This window comes from Mytilus edulis, chromosome 11 (genome assembly GCF_963676685.1).
Source record: "Mytilus edulis chromosome 11, xbMytEdul2.2, whole genome shotgun sequence".
Taxonomy (NCBI): domain Eukaryota; kingdom Metazoa; phylum Mollusca; class Bivalvia; order Mytilida; family Mytilidae; genus Mytilus; species Mytilus edulis.
Genome location: NC_092354.1, coordinates 79,609,945 through 79,624,255, shown reverse-complemented (window position 1 = coordinate 79,624,255; position 14,311 = coordinate 79,609,945). Strand labels below are relative to the sequence as shown.

Here is a 14,311-nt window from a genome sequence, read left to right as displayed (position 1 = left end):
GTTCGATGGGATAGATGGGTTTCATATAGCCACCAAATTTTGAATTATTTAGTGAAAGAATATCATCTATATAGCGGAAAGTAGAGTTAAAGGATATTGCGAACTTCTTGTCTTTCTTCCTAAGAAGTTCCTGCATGAAGTCATAAAAGTCATAAGCCAACTGATTGATTGTGCAGTGTTTGCCATAGGGACTTCGGTTGTTATACTTCGTTGAACAACAATTATCTCAGAGTAGTCACATACATTCCTACAAATCCGGGAAAATTGGAAATGCTATTCGCTAACAATAATTTCAAATCCTTTAACAGTTGTATGCGGGTTTTTTCTTTCAATCAAGGAATTTGTAAATATATTTATTAATAGTATCGGAAGCACATGTCTGTGTTTGTTTATGTTCAACACGTGTTGATGAGCACATTGTTGCATACCTGGTTTGTTATTGTATGATTTAATTGGCGATCGTATGTCGCAATGCAGGTATCCTACCCGTTTGTACGAGGGTAGGATCGTGATTCTCGTGCAGAATCTCATTATAAATAATAGATATTTTTATAACTAGTTATTTGACGTTCTGCCTTTCAGAGTAGCATATCTCCGTTTCGTTATACATATAATGACCGAAAACCACTCAGACGACGAGGATACTTTGCTTTTGCACGAGCCACCAGTACGTTCAGGTGCCCAGTCTAGTTCTGTACCACAAATAAGGGATCAAACTTTCGAACTTTTTACTTCTTATTTTGATAGTAAGATTTCTTCTCTGAAGAACGAGTTAGTCTCCGGGAACGACTCCCTAGCTAAGAACCTCAAGAAAGAACTGTCCTTTAAGCTTAAGGGTTAGGGGAATCAGATTCAATATTCATTCAACTCAGATATTGTTTCCGAATTGCAGAAACTTCAGAAACGTACATCCGCGGAAGATTCCGTAAGCACCAATTAGATATTGGCCTTATTCAAAAAATCAACAGGAGGAATAAATTGATTCGGATTGCCGACAAGTCGCAAGCATGCTGGTCCACAGTCCGAGAATACGAAAGTGATGACCTTGCATCAGACTCAGAAGATCAAAAACGTTTGCGGTAAGCAGAAAACAGGGCCCTCAAGACAATCAAAGAAAAGAAAACCCGTGGAAAACTGTACCCAAAGCCGTCCGCCACCGTTTCTAGACCTGCCAACTCTACTGATACTGGTAACAGTTATTATCAGCCTTACAACGCTACCCAGCAGCCCTTTCCGAGGTTCTATCGCCGCAAGGCGACCCCATACGACACCGGTTACGAGTGTCATCAAACTGGCCACTTCAAGAGAAACTGCCCAAAAGCTACAAACAAACCAACCTTTGGAACCTTGTCAAAGTAAAAAGATACAATATGAGTGTATTACTTTTGTTGACAATTTAATGTTATTTGGTCATATTAATGTTCTCTTTCAACATGTTAAATATTTTGATAATATAGATTTTTCAAAAATCGCTAAAGGAGTAAAATCAAGCTTATTTAAACATGTAGAGTTCTGGAAACACATTGGGGCCAACAAATTGTTTTGGACACCATTGAAAAGGGTTATATAATTCCATTTATGAAACAACCCCCTCCAATGAAATTTCGGAATAATAAATCTGCCTTAGAAAATAGTTTGTTTGTAAATGAAGCGGCAACCGAGCTAATTAGCAATGGCTGTATTCTAGAAGTAACATTTCAACCATTCGTGGTTAATCCTCTCAGTGTTGCTACACAAAAGACTGATAAAAAGCGTCTGATTTTAGATTTAAGTGAATTGAATTTCTATGTTTTGAAAAACAAGGTAGAATTTGAGGATTAGAAAATTGTAATGGAATTCTTCCAAAAAGATCATTTTCTAATTAAGTTTGATTTAAAATCAGGATATTCTCATTTTGACATCTGTAAAGAACAACAAACATATTTAAGTTTTTCCTGGAATAACAAGTTCTACTGCTTTTCTGTACTAGCTTTTGGTTTAAGTAGCGCCCCCTATATATTCACTAAAAGTTTGAGACAAATGGTAAAGTATATGAAGGTTATCAAAATTGTAAAGATACTTCTGAATTGGTAAAGTCTTCACTTAAACTGGCTGGATTTATTGTCAATGAAGAACAATCAATTTTTGAACCAGTTCAGTGTTAAAAATGGTTAGGGTTGAATTGGGATTCAAAAGATTTTACTTTAAAGGTGCCAGAGCGCATAATTAATGACACTAAAGATTCTCTTGATATTATACTAAAATCATTTTCAAATTTGAACGCACGTATGCTGGCTCATTTTGCCGGAAGAATTATATCAATGTCACCAGTTATGGGTAACGTCACACATTTAATGACGAGGCATATATATTTATCGATAGAAAACAGAAAAAACTTGGGATTCAAAACTCTATTGGGTATATGAAAAATGTGTATTATCTGAATTGAAATTTTGGCAGGAAAATTTGTTGGCGCTTAATGAGAAGCGTTTATTGAATGATTCTTTACCGAGAATTATGGTATATTCAGATGCAAGTAATATAGCCTTAGGTGCGTATACTGTTGAATCGAATGAAAAGATTTTTCATTGTATGTTGAAGGAAAATAAGAAAAAATTGAGTTCCACTTGGCGTGAACTCAGGGCTATTCAGTTATCGTTGAATTCATTTGAACCCGATCTGAAATGTAAAATAGTTAAATGGCATACAGACAACCAAAATTGTGTAAATATAATCAATAAAGGCAGCACAAAGTTATATTTACAACATTTAGCGTATGATATTTTTAGAATATGTACAAGGTCGGGTATCACGTTGTGTCCCACTTGGATACCTCGGTGTGAAAATTTCAAAGCTGATTTCATATCTAAAATGGTTGATATTGATGACTGGCAAACCTCGTTTCAGTTTTTTACTTTCATGAATGAAATTTGAGGTCCTTACACAATAGATAGATTTGCTAATTTTCATAATAAAAAATTGAAAAGGTTCAACTCAAAATTTTGGAATCCAGGAAGCACTGCTAATGACGCTTTCGCCCAAAATTGGACTTTGGAAAATAATTGGATTGTTCCTCCGATAAGTTTAGTGGCTAAAAGCATTAAACACCTCATTCTCTGTAGAGCTGAGGGAACATTGATCGTTCCAAAATGGCCATCATCGGCATTTTGGTCTTTGATTTTTAACAGAAGATTGGAATGTAAACCTTACGTTATAGAAGTTCTTGATTTTCCATCAGGTCAAAATATATTTATTCAAGGACAGAATAAAAACTCCATTTTTGGTACCAAGCATTTTAAGTCTGATATACTGGCAATTAAGATGAATGCGACTTAATGATGTTCGAATTTATGTACATATTGTTAATTGTTTACAATATGGGAAATTTGCATTGTAATGCAAAATTGGTTCTGACACGGCTATATATGTTGATATAACAAGGTCTATTGACTAGTACGATGTACACGAGATATAAAATTTTGTATATATATATATATATATATAAAAAAAAGTTTTATAATGTTATTATTTGTTTATTTTATTTATCGTTTTGCAGATGTTTTTAGTACTGGTCGTTGGTCTAAGTATAATATACCACATAATGAATCTCTTAGCAACCTTGCAAAATGTCTTCCAGATTATTGTTTAGTTTAAATTTCTAGAGCTGATAATACTAGAAATAAATACAGGTATGTATTTAATAGCTTTTGTAAATGGTGTAATTTATTTAATATAAAGCCTTTACCGGCATTAGATTATAATGTCTCATTATATTTGATTCACTTACGAAAAAATTATAATTCTTTTGCAAAGATAGATGAAGCATATTATGGCATTCAATGGTCACACAAATTAGCTGGATATGCAAATCCTTGTGATTCTTTTATTTGTACTTCCGTAAAAGAAGGTACACAAGAGTCAATTTGTCATCACATTGTAAACAAGTAGGAACCAATAACTCCTCATATTCTTAATCAACTGGTTTTGAAATACGGCAATACAAATAGTACTTTAAACCATAGAAGAATAGCATGATAGTGTCTCGTTAGCTATGCCGGATTTTAAAGATTTTCAGAATTAGTTAATTTAAAAGGTCAGACGTTTCATTTCATTCATTATATATGTCTTTATTCATCGAAAAAAGCAAAACGTACCAACAAAGAGCAGGAACTTATGTGTATATTTCCAAAACATATTCGGTAACCTATCCAGTTCCAATGTTAGAGACATACTTAAACCGAGCGAACATTAAAAACGATTCTATAGAATTCATATTTAGATCAGTTGTATACCGTAAAAAGACTAACACGTACATGCTAAGGGGTCATAGGCCTTTGTCTTATACAAGAGCAAGAGAAATACTGTTAGAGACCTTAGAATCTTTGGGATTAGACAAATCAAAATTTGGTTTGCATAGTTTAAGAGCAGGTGGAGCAACAGCTGCGGCTGCTGCTGTTATTCAAGATAGAATATTTAAGAAACACGGTAGATGGTCTTCAGATACAGCAAAAGACGGATCTGTGCGTGAAAACATTTCTGAAAAACTGCTCGTTACTAAAAATCTTGGCTTGTAATTTTCATACCCGATTTTTATTATCTACTTTGTCCTTTCGAAAGTGACAAAGTCACAAGGAGAGCTCATTCCTATAGCATACATGTGTTGAGTTTTATTGACTTAATAAGTTATGTTCGGTTAAGCTTGGCGAATTAGAACATAAATATATTTATTAATAGTATCGGAAGCACATGTCTGTGTTTGTTTATGTTCAACACGTGTTGATGAGCACATGGTTGCATACCTGGTTTGTTATTGTATGATTTGATTGGCTATTGTATGTCGCAATGCAGGTATCCTACCCGTTTGTAAGAGGGTAGGATCGTGATTCTCGTGCAGGATCTCATTATAAATAATAGATATTTTTATAACTAGTTATTCGACGTTCTGCCTTTCAGAGTAGCATACCTCCGTTTCGTTATACATATCTCCACCCCACCCCACCCATTTGATAGATTTGAGTAAGACAGTTTAATGATGTGACAAGATAAATTGTAATAATAATGTATTTATTGTGTTTTGTAGATTGTTGTTGATTTTGATTTTTAGTTTGATGGAGTCCCGATACGGACTTTTGTTGTATTGAAGAAACTTGTGTGATTTTCTTGGATGAGTTATTAGATGCAGATGGACGTTTGAATGAATATTGAAATATGAATATATGAAATGGTTTTGATGTTTGAAGAAAACATAAAGAAAATGTATCATTAAATGTGTAGAAATTTTAAACGGAGACCATAATCGTCCGCAATAGACAGTTGTATAAACTATATTGACAAGCTAAACATGGTCTCGAGTTTTAAAAAGAATAGTTTACCATTAGCGGTAACTCTGTCTGGAATGTAAAACTTTCTACCGATGCTGCTATGTTTTGATTAAGTGTGTTTCGAACAAAAATATTTTCTTCATTTTACGAAGCAAGATATATATTTTCCGTACATGTTTCCGCTTGCTACCGCAAATGACCCTCCGTCTTTTTTTGGAATCCATTAAGTTACCTCAGTAATGATTAGGATCGCTATGCTGAAGTTGTGAGTAATCAATTCAGAACATAATTGACATTATAAAATCTTTTTGTTGGTTTGTGTACATTAAGAATGTCTCAATTTGTCCATTTATTTTTTTTGCATTTTTTTTTACAGAAAATAAAGTTATTACTAAATCATACGACATTTTTATTCACTTTGATGTAACAGGCATACTATTATCCTCATTCAACCAATTACTGCAGTGGCTAAAAATAAAGATAAATGTTTCATTTCATCATGATGTCACGCTGATATAGCAACCTCAACCTTTCGACCTCGGACTTCGTCTTCAGTCAATATACTTCTTTCAGGTCAATATATCATTGTATCAACCTCATACAAATGCTATAATTGTATAGTATTGCACAGACAATATGAACTTAATATTATAAGATAGAGAGGAACGTATATAGGTTATTTATGTTTACTACATAGTCTTTTCTATAGGAATGTATGCATACACATTAAGTTTGACCTAAACTATAGTGACATAATTATATATGGTTTTGTTAGATGAACTTGTATCTTATTCGACGATCATGCAGTTTATCTTATTTTGAATTGTTTGCACTTTGTTTTTAATGTGTTATATCTTTAATGAAAATTTAAAAGACCCATTCTCCAAAATATGTTAACATTAAGGCATATATGTCGTCGTCTCAATCAACTACATTTTCACGGGTCTGAGATCTGTAGATACCAGTACAGTCGTTTGAATTGTTTTTCCTCTTTTTATTTGTAACATTTTGTTTGAATGTCAATCTGTACAGGAGACCCTTATTGTGTCAAGAGATCCGATGGTGCTCCTTTTGGAGTTCAGACCTTTTCAGGTTTTGTAGAGTATACTCTCTAAAGATTTACGAGATTTTAACACAGGTAAATTACTGTCGTCCAAACAAATGCTTTATTTAAATTGAAACTGACGTACATACAAAATGGTATGCATAGAACATTAGGTATCTGACAATAACAGCAAACAACTGGTATATGTATATATGGTACACCAATAATTCTTAGTTGGTTCCATGTATTTCTCGTTACTCAAACTTACAGTGCTTCACGATAACATGCGCTGATTTTGTGTCTGATCCAAACTTATTTTCTGCAGTACACCTCAATACACCGGATTCTTGCATATTCACTAACTTTAATACAACTCCATTATTAAATGTAACATGTCGAGGTAACCCGCTTGGCAGTCGAGAGAACTATGAACAAAGGGAAACAAATGTCAATTGTTTTGTTTTAGATCTGTGCTCAGAAGCTAACACAACCTTTAAATAGACTTATTAAGAAAGGACATAGTTACGATACTGTTGTCAGGTCATTAAAGATTGCATATTTTGGCGTTAATATTGATTCACTTATAGGTTCTTTGCATCGGAACTAAACATATTTATTATTAATAAACCAGTTGTTGGCATGACACGGGTTATGTTCTTCTCATATATGTTATGATTGGTGACCTTCTGCTGTTGTCTGCTCTATGGTCGAGTTGTTGTCTCTTTGGCACATTCCCCATTTCCATTCTCAATTTTATCTAAATCATTAATCATTCATGCAGGCTAATATTTGAATGTGTATATTACATACTAGTTTACAAAAAAAAAAAAGAACAAATCGAAAGATGTTCATACAATTCAAAATGAAAAAAAAAGATATTATATTCCTCTATATTTCATCATTTTTCATACTTTCATTGCCTGATAAGATGGTTGTTTTCAATGAACATAATGAAGTAACTGTGCTCAAATAACTTATACCGAATCAAAGTTCCATGAAATAACCGGAATAGGGTGTCCTGTAGCTCTGCATGTAAAATTGTGTGATTCACCCGCTACACTTATGCTAGGTAATGGTGGACTGACAATTTTAGGGGGATCTAAAAAAATAAAAAAGTTCATTGAAACACACTGTTCAACATCACTCATAGAATACATATTTAGCATTCACAATCCTGTAGCAAATATGGGCAGTAAGTGTGCAACAATCTTGTGACTATACGAAGAAAGAACATACGTCTTTTGTATGGTGGCATTTTCTATCATTCTTATTAAATTACAATGGCAAGATCAGGTTTCAATTACAATGTAGCTAATCGTATTAAGTCAAGTGCAACACTAAAAAATATTTTAATTATAGCTCACGTTAGCTGCAATGCTCAAATATATATTTCATTCATTGCTATTTTCAAAAAAAATATAATAAAATAAAATAAATGGAATGTTTAATATTGGTCGAAATATCAATATACATTTAAAAGAGTTAAATATCGGTTATGTCTCTCATTAATATATTCTTGATTTTTTGCGCATTTTTGGATTCATAATTCACGGCAAAATTTAAAAAAAGTGTTATATTCATATCTTACCATAGGTTGCCTTCAAGATAATATTGGCCTGACTTGTCCCAGCATCATTTGTCGCAATACAAGAATACAAACCAGTAGTGGCATTTGTAACTCTAGGTACTATTAATGTATCGCCGTTTGAAGCTTGAGGAATCTGAATAATTATAGTATCAAGATAAGACTTCTGAAAATCGTATATCAAATGTATTATAGTTAAAAGTAATATATTTAAAGGGAATTCACAATGTTTCTGTATAAACTTTGCATAGATCATTAATCACACTGTTTTGTTTCACATATAAAGCATGAAGTATAAGGATAATTCATTAAAATTGTAATTTTTATTTGTAATTGCAGTCAATTTTTTTAATATGTTTCAGAAATTGATTAAGAATGTATGTTGTTATAATGGTGGAAATCGAAACCAACAAAGCAATTAAGAAAATCAAAGCGGTATTTTTTTTTATCTGAACAGATATTAAGAAACTGACATATATGTAAGTTCAGCTCTTATAAGACAATACGCAATCGGTTAATTAAAATTTATATCATGGACAAAAGTTCAACACATACATGATCAGAAATCACGCTGTATTTACTGCAAATTTTATAAAGAAGTGGATCTAGTTTTCTTCTCAGGAAAATATCGGTTGTAAAGCTAATGGATAGTTACATCGGGTTACTGTAGGTTTCCAAATTACAATTTTGTGCAAATAATCGATTAAACATACCGCATAGTCAGGTAGCGTTTGTCTATTTTATGACATAGAAGGAAACAGTCTATGTCCTTTTTTTCTCAAATATGTGTCTATTTCAAAAAGATATGGACTGTCCTTATGTTGACGTCTTTTATATATGTTAACACAGAAATATATAATGACATGATTTGAAATGAGGAGCACAAATCGGGAATTTTAAAGGTGATATCTAAAGTGACAGTGGGAGGAAACTGGGAGAAAGAAGGCTTTCAGTTTACTTATAGAAAAAATGTATAGAATATATCCTTTACTTAGCCATACGTAAACCTTATTATCAAGTTTTTGTGAATCATTTGGCAATCGAAGAATAGTTCAGTTTTAAAAACAGTCATAATAAAATGTTATAATAACTCAAAAAGGATCACCTTAAAATCTGGTCTTTGTTTTGGCTTATGTCGAATAGAAAGGTAAATGTGATAAAGTTTGCCATCTTATTTACTGCACTATCATTATTAAAAAAAAAGATGTGGTATGATTGCCAATGAGACAACTGTCAACAAGAGACCAAAATAGCACAGACATTAACAACTATAGATCACCGTACGGCCTTCAACAATCACCAAAGCCCATATCGCATAGTCAGCTATAAAAGGCCCCGATAAGACAATATAAAACAATTCAAACGCGAAAACTAACGGTCTTATTTATATATAAAAAAAATGAACGAAAACAAATATCTAACACATAAACAAACGACAACCACTGAATTACAGGCTCCCGACTTGGGACAGGCACATACATAAATAATGTGGCGGGGTTCAACATGTTAGCGGGATCCCAAACCTCCCCCTAACCTGGGACAGTGGTATAACAGTACAACATAAGAACGGACTATAAAAATCAGTTGAAAAAGGCTTAACTCATCAGATGGACAAAAATACAAGTGGAAGTTGTTTTGTTTCTCACTTCGGGTTTAAATGTTGAAAACAAAACTACTGTCGTAATGGCATATTGTTAGATAAGTGACTAGCAAGCATGCATCATCATCATCATTGGGATCATCAAACAAATGTTACGACCACTCTCCGACTTTTATGTCTTTCTTCTATTATGAAGCCTTAGTCGCGGTGTAATTTATAGTTTTTTAGTTTTTTTAAGAATTGTCATTTCAACAGTTTTTACAACAATCACTTGAAAAGTTCATGCGTGTTCACAAATTGGGTATCTTTCGTTTCTCATTTACATAGAGCTATACTGTTTTATCGATTCTTGAAAGTGAGTTTCTTATGATTTTTCAGCTCAAAGCAATATTCAGTTGATATTTAATTACATAAAAAGTAAAATAACAACAATACTGAACTCCAAGGCAAATTCAAACGGAAAGTCCTTTATAAAATGGTAGTTTCATTACTCAAATACATCTAATGAATGGAATACAAGTGTTATTTTTCTAACTTGGTACTTTCATTTCCTTACGTAGAAAATGGAGGATTATACCTGAGATATCCTTCAAAGTTTTAATGACTTAATGCTGTAGTTGTAACGCCTTTTTGACTTCATGAAATAAATCATTGTTTAAGAAATACTTCTTTCATGCCATGATCTATGCTCATTTTAACATGGGTAGGCATTATATTTGTTAATATACCGAGCATAAGCGAGGTATTACATGTTTACAAATATAATGCCTACCCATGTTAAAATGAGCATAGAGCATGACATGATAGAATTATTTAGATTCTAAAAGGACTATTTTGAACTTTTGTATTTCGACGCGGACCAACAGTAGACGCTAAATGTCGCGCTTTTGATTTGATGAACACAAACGTTATAGAAAAATCAACGGTTTATCAAGAAAAAATAACAGAAACATTTAATCTTACTTTTAGAATGTTTTTATTTAATTCCTAGCGAGCAACACCAACAAAAATGTACATTTGGATCTCTGGCGTTGTTTAAAATTCATCTGATGTTGCAATTTCAATTGTGACTTCAACCACGTGCAGCCCATGTTCTATTCGAATTAGAACATGGCTTTGTACTCAAAGCTAAAGAAGAACGTCAGATTAGAATTACATGCTCATTTGGAAGTATTGCGTCTGCTTATATTTAATTTGAAATGCATAGCCTTACCTGATTATATAGCCATTTTACATCAGGTGTTGGAAAACCTGTAATGTTACAGACCAGATTTGCATCTGTATAATAATCTACATTCACCATTGCAGGAGCCAAAATAACTGGTAAAGTATGTTGCTTTGCCGGTTTTCCTTAAAAAGCAAACAGAACTGTTTAAATACAAATGTAATTTTATCAAGTCTTCGATCGAGTGTGTTGATTGCGACAGATCAAGGCTTTATTAATTCTTTTAATATAATTATTCATCCATACGAGAGAAAAAAAATTGACGCCATTACCAGTAGGATATATTTTTCGTAGATAACGACGGATATTTCACCACAATTTCTAATTTAGACTTATCCCCGAATTTGTACTTACATGAGCACACTAAATGATGAAGAACTTTTCGGTTATCGCAATATTTCAAAGGGTTTGTAATGAACGTTATGTGAAGGCATTTCTTTTTATAAATTTTATTCCTACTTTAGTAAAGAATGAATTATTTTTTTATACACGTTTCTACAACCTTTAAATGCTTACTGATAACTTGAATCTGTACTGCCTTAATATCTGTTCCTGCTCGATTTATTGCTGTACACATATAATACCCAGCATCAGCCTTTGTAACATTTTCGATAACTAAGTAATGCCCAATTTGTTTAGTATTAGCATGTAACTTTCCCTGCAAGGAAAACATGTTTTCAAAAAAAGAAGTTAGTTTGACTGGAATACGTTTCTTGCCTGATTTTGTTAATTGTTGTACTATCATAACCGTTTCACAAATGATATGTTCCACACGTCGTAACTACAATCCCCTTCCCTTTAATAAATGTGACCTACCGAATTATACTATTTACCGGATTTGTTATAACATGAGCAACACGACGGGTGCCACATGTGAAGCAGAATCTGCTTATCCTTCCGGAGCACACGAGAACACTCGTAGTTTATGGTGCGGTTCGTGTTGCTTATTCTTTAGTTTTCTATGTTGTGTCATGTGTACTATTGTTTTTCTGTTTTTCTTTTCTTTATTTTTAGCCATGGCGTTGTCAGTTTATTTTCGATTTATGAGTTGGACTGTCCCTCTGGTATATTTCGTCCCTCTTTTACAATTACGAAAGCTACGAATAAAAAAGGGCAAGAATTTTATTTTAGAAACCTATGTCATTATAATCATTGTTGGCCGAACGCGCATCTTTTATACAGTTATAGATGTTTTTTTTCTATGGTCGGGTTGTTGTCTCTTTTGCACATTCCCTATTTCCATTCTCAATTTCATTTTTTACAGAGTTTGTCTTTAGTGCCGTGTGGAAGCAGGAGAGTGCCTCTCCGTGCTTCAGGTTTATGCTCTTATAATATACTAGGTTATGGAGTGTATGTCCGAGCGAGAACTGCTCTAGTTCATTACTTTAGGAATATTTATCAAATTTTTCAATATTCAGCCCCATTCTACTATTTAGTCAGCCATCAGTCCTACCCTGATATACCCTATCTTTTTCAGGTAATTAATACTGGTAGCGTTTGACATTTTTAGCCGAACAGATTTATCATTTTTACATAACTTAATTTATTGTATGCTGGTTCATATTCTGGACGCCAGTCTTTGCTCCTTTATAATATAATTCACTAACAAAAAACAAATATGAAGCTTAGAAATGGACAACTATTAAATATAAAAAAATTTGTTCAAAGAGATCTACTCGTCTTAATCTTCAAAATCGGTTATCTAAAATTACTACCATCGCTAACATTTTTAACAATAAAAATCGTGGTTACCCGTCTATCGATAAGTGTCATGCCAAAAAATGACTTACATGTCCCCGTCTTTCCACCAACAATACGGTAAGGTCCACGTATAATGGTCGCACACTTTCTTTGAATTTGAAACTGATATAACTTGAAAAACAAACAGTATTATCTATTTACTCACATGAAACAAACCGGGTTGTGGTATTCAGTACGTAGGAGAAACTGGACGATATTTATCTAAACGCACTCAAGAACATTTGTATCGTTTTAAAAGACCAAATAAATTCAAAAGTATCATTTACCAACACCTTAAGAAGCACAACCATCCTTTTAAATATTTAGCAGTTCAACCTTTAGAAGTAGTAAAAAAGCAGCCTGGTGAATCTCATTAAAAGTTTGTACGATCACGGAAAATAATTGAATTAAATTGGATAAAATTTTTTACAGACAGTCTACCCTCTCGGTCTTAATGATAATATCATGGGAATTGGTAATATATCTAGAACCGATTCCGTTAACATTTTGGATATAGTTTCTAAAACTGCTCGTAAAAACCGTTCTCACGGTCGTAGAACAAATCGCAATCAATGAAAATTTCGGACCAATCATATCAATATTTCGGACCTAATTTCTATTTCAAAAAACAACGGCAGACATTATCTGTTAACAAAACTCTGTTCATTACCGGTTAATAAGTTAAATACAATTTTGGAGGATTGCAACACTATTTCATATAGCAGTCCTAAGAATGAAATTGTTCAAATTATTATGGCATATTGTTATTCTAAACTATTTCCCAAAACTGACCCCCCTGAAGATCATAAAAACATTTTATTAAAATAAAGTATGTCAATAAAGGTTTTGATTTTGTAAATATTGCCGGTATATTTAACGACCATTCTGTTAAAGAACAAATTCCTTGATATTTTGAGAATACTGAGCTACCTCTTATTTGTTATATTTACAAGAAATCTACCAGGAAATTTGTGTTTTAAAATTATAGTCAACTGTGTAAAGATGTTAATATCAGTGAAAATACACCTACTTCATGTAATTGTAGTACCTCCGAATATATTTATGGACCTATTTCCCATGTTATAACAGGAGATCTTAACATCGTTCAAGACCAAGAGTTAAAATCATTCCTCAGTAAAGGACCTAAATATCGTCCCCCGTCAATTATTAATTTGAATGAGTGTCGTAATATCATCCATGACTCACTCAATACTTACTGTATGAAATGGATAAAACGGGAAAAAGCTGACAAAAAATCTTTGGACTCTTTTTTTAATCCAGTAATGAAAATGATATACGTATTCAACATTTTAAAGAACAATTTACTATTAACAATAACCACAAAAAACTTATTTCTCGTATCAAACATAAACTAAAAGAACTAGCCAAGAAATTTGTTTTCGTCTCGGCCGATAAAGCTGCTAATAATATTATTATTGTTTGACGTAATTTTTACATTGAGGTTCTAAAAAAAGAAATCACCAATTCACCAACATTCCAACTGACTCCATTTTCAGAAAACGACATCTGTAACAAACATAAACTTTTAGCTGCCGCTTTACAAGCAGAGCCAAATACAATGAAAGTCCCAACTATGTACTGGCTCCCGAAGCTACACAAAACACCTTACAAATATAGATTTATTTCGTCTTCAAGCCATTGTTCCACTACTAAATTGTCTATTCTTCTTACCAGCAAACTTGGTACAATTAAAAACCTGATAATAAATTGTTCAAATAAAGCCTTCGAAAATAGTGGAATTAATTACTTTTGGAGTGTCAAGAACTCGTTGGAAGTACTTAATAAATTGCATGCT

At 32.8% G+C, this 14,311-nt stretch overlaps 1 pseudogene; it reads left to right on the top strand.

Moving 5' to 3' along the window:
* Positions 1–613: 613 nt before the first annotated feature.
* On the top strand, positions 614–1,359 carry LOC139494635 (uncharacterized; annotated as a pseudogene).
* Positions 1,360–14,311: the final 12,952 nt, after the last annotated feature.